Source organism: Mus musculus, chromosome 3 (assembly GCF_000001635.26).
Source record: "Mus musculus strain C57BL/6J chromosome 3, GRCm38.p6 C57BL/6J".
Taxonomy (NCBI): Eukaryota; Metazoa; Chordata; class Mammalia; order Rodentia; family Muridae; genus Mus; species Mus musculus.
Genome location: NC_000069.6, coordinates 39650384 through 39656997, shown reverse-complemented (window position 1 = coordinate 39656997; position 6614 = coordinate 39650384). Strand labels below are relative to the sequence as shown.

At 34.7% G+C, this 6614-nt stretch overlaps 1 non-coding gene across 1 annotated transcript; it reads left to right on the top strand.

The window, feature by feature from the left end:
* Nucleotides 1-3934: 3934 nt before the first annotated feature.
* LOC115489808 lies at nt 3935-3997 on the top strand. The gene has a single exon (XR_003954756.1). It is a non-coding gene; the product is annotated as a U7 small nuclear RNA (small nuclear RNA).
* Nucleotides 3998-6614: the final 2617 nt, after the last annotated feature.

Here is a 6614-nt window from a genome sequence, read left to right as displayed (position 1 = left end):
TCCTGTTCAAATGAACCATAGAAGATGAAGATGCCCTAATTTCTACTCCTATTAAATTACATTATCATAATTCAATAATAGATTAAGGTTTCTTCTCTATTCATTTCCCGATAGACACAAATATTACTCTGTAGACACTTTAATAGTTTAACACATAATTTCTTATCATTAGTCTTTAAATTATCACTTCTTTCCTAAAAAAAAAAACCCTCCTAATATCACTTGAATCAATAAATTTCGTAGTTCAGTTTTTTTTTAAATTCTCCTTCTATCTTCTTTACCTTCTATTTTTTCAGTAATCCTTCACATTCTTTGATAAACGGTATTTGTTTTAGAAATTACTAGGGTTTTGATGTTGTCTCTTTTACAAAAAAATTAACTTATTCTTGAGAACATTGCATATGTATGTAATGAAGCATCATATCTACCCTCCCATTTACCTTTACAAAGCCCCCTAATTTTCAAGCAGACCCCTCCCAATTCCCAACTTCATGTTCTTGTTCTATTGTTTCTGATAGCCTACTAACTCCACTGGCACTGCTCATGTGTACCTTGGGGTAAGTTAGTCATGAGTGGTATTTGTCCACATTTGAGATACTATGGTAAAAGCAATGCATGTTTTCACTTTAACTGCTTAAGAGAGCTTTTCAGAACAAAGTGGCAAGTCAAGCAAGCAAGCAAACAAGAAAACAGGCAAGTCTGAGGAAGAAATGCAAGCTATTTTTTTTCACTACTGAAAACAATCTCTATACCCATACCCTTGTCTTGTTTTTTTCTTAATAACAAAATCTCATTTTTGAAAAAAGTTTACCAATAAAGACTTAGGAGCCAGATGCTGGCTTTAAAGCCTGCTAGCTCAGAGAGGCAGATAAAGTACCCAGATGACCTTCCTCTGCACCTGACATCACAAGAGACACTTTTCCTTGTCTATACCAAATTAAAAACACTTCACACTGAATGTCCCTCTCTTCTACTTCCTGTGTCTCTCTCTATACATCCTCCTGACCTCCTCTTATTTCTCTATGTTTTTTCCCTATGTTCATTCCCTGTGAAATGGTTGCTTATTCTGCCTCTTGACTTAAGATTGAGTTTATTAAATCCTGTTTACAGTAAATAGAAAGCTCTTTGATAAGGTGTGTGATAGAGTTGAACCACTCCACAACTAGAAACAGATTTTTCCAGTACATAACACAAGCTCAGTTTCACAGTGTGATCAAATATCCTGCATCACTGTGTCTCTGTCTCTTTTAACTGATCTAGAAAGATATCTTCTCTAACAGAATCCATTCTCTTCTTCTGGAAAACCTTTCTAACTTCTCTTTGCATTATCATCACATTTATTACTATTATTATTATTAATCATAATTATCCCAGATTGTATATACGTAAGTATAACTGTCTAGGTTTCTAGAGCATCATTTAGATACTATCTTTATGCCACTGTGCTTTGAACCACGTGTAGCACAAGCTGGCTTCAAACACTTGCAAGATGAGCAAGAATGACTCTAACCTTCTGATCTTCTGCCTCTGTGTTCCATGTGCTGCGATTACCAGTGCTACCACACCCAGCTCATGCAGGGCCAGGAAGTAAACACATGGCTTTCTGCATATTTCCAAATGTTCTACCAACATAGCTAAGATATTAACACTTTTCTATTTATGTGTCTTGATAACTCTACCAGATTATAAATATTTAGTGAACAGAATTCTTTAGTTCTTCTTTTACTGGTTCTCAAATATTTGTTTCTCTTTAAAAGTTTATATATATATATATATATATATATATATATATATATATATATATATATATATTTCCTATCAGTTTCTCATCACCTGAAATGTGTTGTCTATATAAGCATGCCTGTTAAGGCCATCCAAGCTGCATCATTTTGGACCCATTCTCCCTCTCATTCATTATATTACCCCAGCTACCTGATACTTAAACAAGGTGTCTATACTTAGTTTTTGCTGTTTAATATGATGTGAATATGAAAATAGCCTCCATGATAAAATTGAAATTGCCAAGAGGCTCTGTCATCTAAAGGAGACTTGAGAGAATTAAGGAACTGCTCACTTCAAAAAATAAAGAGGCTGTTAGTAAGATTGGAAGATCATTTAGAAGCTGGACAGTTTGTCAAAGACTAGGATGTCTCCTTAGCATACCTTCACAAGGAGTCAAAGGACATAGAAGAAGGCCAAGAGGGTAGGTTTTGAGGAAGCCAGAGGCCAGGAGATCAGAACACCTTGCAAGAAGAGGTGAGGTGGGGACTGGAAAAAGATGAGAGTCCCACAGGATTTGGCGTCAATAGGTCTTTTATTGAGGCAACTTTGAAAACAGTGTTCTATCCAGGACACATCCCAGGTCTGCTCAAATAATTACATGTATTTGATTATTATTGATGTTATGGGACAGACAGTTAAAAGGTTATTCTCTGTGGACCCCAAATCAGGTTGAGTGTTCGAGAAAGGAGGTAGATAATCAAACCAATTAACAAGAGTTGGGGCCAAGTAGGGACGGCTAACTGGATTTAGCCCACTTATCCTTTAACTTGTGATCAGGTTATGGTTATTCAGTTCTTTGATTAATTTCTCTCTAAGCCACTGGTTCTCAACCTGTGGGTCTCATCAGATAAACTGCATATCAAATATTATTGTTCATACCAGTAGCAAAATTAAAGTTACAAAGCAGCGATTAAACAATTTTATGGTTGGGGATCCCCACAACTTACAGAAGTATATTACAGTGCTTCAGCATTAGGACAGCTGAGAATCACTGAAAACCCTCTTAGGACTGCTTGTTACAGAGTGAGTGTTTGAAAATTTTAAGTTGCCTCTTTGAGAATCTGCTTTCTGCAGTAGTACCTAAACTTCTTGCTTACACATGATAACATGATACTCAAGGAAACAATGACTATGAGGATTTTAAATCATGATGACAAGGCTGTTGAAATATCAATTGTGGAGATGGAGCATTGTCAGGCCCAGCATGGCCAAAGAAGAGACTGTGTAATACATTTCTTGCCCCTGGAGCAGAACCAGCTATGAGTGGGTGTCCATGAGAGATTATGGTTGCTGTAGACATAAGGCTTGTTTGAATAATAATGTAGATATTTTTTCATGTTCCTTGAAGTGTTCTCCCTCTCAAGTTTATCAGGGAGTGATCTCCCTGCCAACATTAAAGACTCCTTCATAAATAGAAGCAGCATGAGTCTAGAAAGCAAGAATATGTCAGTAAAATGATAATGTTGTGACCTTCAAGACAGCCCTTAAGGCTGTGGGAAAGAACTCTGAAAACATGAGTTCAAGACTATATAAACAAGACTTCTCAATTATGAAAATATAAGGATGCAATATAAACCGAATGAGGGGCTTCACAAACTTGAAACAATAGAGGCAACTGCATTAAGGAGTCAGTAAAGGGAAAGTAATAGTTAAAAGACAAAGCTCATGGTTCAAGTAGTAGAGGTACCAGGAAGTGAGGGAATGGTAATATCAGGGCAGGATCCCACCTAGCTAAGCTTATTGTTTGTTTATACAAAGCCAGGAAGTTATCTGAGCTTAAGGTTTATCTACAGAGCAAGTTCCATGACAGCCAGCTTAGGCTGTGAAGGACTTGGAAAACAGAAAGCTCACATTTTCACATAAAAATAGACTCTATCTCTAGATTTGGCCACCATAATCTCTCTGCCAAGCAAACAGCATAGGATTTGCTATGTTAAAAATATGCTTACTGTACTTTGTTGATTCTTTTTCTCAGAATCAAGGGACTAAGGTCATAAGATGCTGATTCATGGGATAATCAAATGGAAATCTGGAAAAAATTACTGAATTGATATGCAAACAAAAGACTATCTACAGAGCTATCACAGATCTTTTACATTTTTTCCTAGCAGGTTTTTTTACTCTGGTTGTAAAATCCAAAAGCTATCTAGTGAGCTATTACAGCTCTTTTAGGATCTTTCTAGCAGGTTTTTCTGACTTTGGTCAAACAACCTATAAGCTACCTAGAGAGCTATCTCCAGCAGACCACAAAACTATCAGCTTGCACACATCAATAACTTTGAGTTGTTTCTTCCACTGCTCCCGAACACCCCTTCCTCAAGGCCTCTCCAAAACGGAGGCAGCTACTCAGCAGAACACCCAAAAGTAAGATAAGGAGTAAGAGAAACTCCTTGGTGGTTCACAGGAGTTGCAAGGCTACTAGAGCCATATAATAGTCAAGGAATCCAGGTATCCGCTCAATTACCACAAATTAAATAATAAAATTATTTCTAACCCTAAGGAGAAAGTCAAGAATTAAGGTTGAGTAATACATTAATCTTAATTTATCAGTTCATCAAATTAAAGAAAAAGAATTATGAAATTTCTCTAGCTTGAAGCCCTTCAGTTTGCTGGTAGTCTATGTAAAATATGATGCTGAAAATACAAAGAAAAAATGATATTTAGTGGGATTAGACTTGCCTGTAAAGTAGACTGAGATAGAGTTAAAGAGAGAAAGAGGCTTGTGGTTCAAATATGTCACAGACAGAAATAAGTATGTAAATTAAAATAAATAATTTATATAACCTAGCTATTTTATTATGTATTTCTTGATAAGATGATTTGATTGTTTTTAATGACATGAGAACTTTTGATGTGTTAATTAGACATCTGAAAATCAAGTAGACTAATAGATTATTATTCTTGAGATTTTTCATATTAAAGTAATACTTAGACTGTTTTATACTATTTTACTATAAAAGTTAACTTAAAGTATTAATACATTTGTAAGTTTTTTTAAAGTGGCTATGAAAATACACAAATGTTTCTGTTCTGTTTTAAAAGAGATGATACACATATTTTACATATAAAAATTTATATTTTAATATATATGTTTATATATGAATATAATATATATTATATATTGTATATATGGTATCATTTACTCTTTAGCTAGTGGCATGGTTAGGATCAGGCAAAGCTCTGATTAATTTCTTTCTGAGCCAGAATTTCTTAATTTGTGGGTCTTGGCAGATATCCTACATATCAAATATTCACATTATAATTTATAAGAGCATCAAAATTACAATTATGAAGTAGTAATTCAGTATATAATATATAAATATATAAAATCTATCATATATATGTATATATCATGCATTTTAGATGGAGTTAGTGGTAGGGGACATGGGAAGGGTTAGAAGAAGAGGACATGGGAGGGATGGAAGAAAGTCATAAACTTTTTCAGTTCTCTTATCCTCTTATCCTATCTTCTTACTAATCATACCTTTTAAAATATTAATTAATCATTCAATAAAATTTAAAACTTTTAAAATATATTACTCATATGTCAAATATATCATTAAGATATTTTATGTATTCTGAATATAAATTGAACAATGATGAATTCAATTTGTTGAATTTCCTTTATTAAGATGTTTGAAAGTTCATTCCTTATTCTTAGTAAAAGTGACTCCTTGTTCCAGAGGTTGTGTGGAAAAATAGGTGAGTTCTTTTGAAATGGAAAGCTTAGAAGTTATTTGACTTATTCCTCGTACTTTATTGACTGTAATCTGCAAATTTCTTCAATCACCATTAAATTTTGTACTTTATATATGTGCTGGTTCATGTTAATTTTGAACTTAAAACACAATCTGAAATCATATGGGTAACTGTCTGTGTGAAACTGTCTAGATCAGGCTACCCTTTAGTTGTGACTATGGGAGATATTCCTGGTTATTTTAGGGTACGAAGACCCAAGTACTGTGGGTGTTATTTCCCAAGTAATGATTCTGACCTGTGTAAGCATGGTGAGTCTGCAGTGTGCACAGGCATGCAATGCACCATTCTCTCTTCTACTGACTGTGGATGTGACTAGCTGCTTTAAGAGTTGACTGCCTTATATGGAACTTGTTTTCTTCCTAACATACTTTTGTCAGGCTTTGTTATCACAGTATTCAGAGATAAAATTAAGAGAACTTTTTATTAAAAGACATAAACAATTTGTAGGTGGAATGAGGCTCATCCCTCTACATAGGCATCTATCTATGTGGACAAGACTAAGCCCACTAATCCCCACCCCTTATCCTCTGGCAGATGGTACATGACACTGACCTTAGTCATTCTGTACAGTGAAAAATGGAAACTAGCTAATGAATCGCCAATGTGCTGAGCCATCTGCTCTTTCACGGTGGATATTTTAATGCCACTCATAGATAATTTATTGGCCACCTAGTTCTATGTATTAAAGACTGCATGACCAGGCTGACCTGTAAATGCCCTGGGCTGTACACAGGAAAGTGTTTTCAAGTGATTCATATGAACTATGTGCACTCTGCCTTGTAGAAGTATGTGCAGTCATCAAATATATTTTCTCTCATGGAAATGAGGCAGGGACAGAGCATAAATAGACCATACATGAAATCAATTAGCAGTTTATTTGTAAATATCAAAATTACTCTAAAAATTTTTGCCACATTAGTAAGAGTTTGAATCATAGTTTTCTCACATGTCCATTATTGTGGTAAGATAGGCGTGAAAAACCCAAGAGCACATTTTATCACCAAATCCCATAGCAAACCTTTTCATATGTCTTTAAGTTTTCCTGGTTGCTTAATTTTCCAATTTCTAGGTAA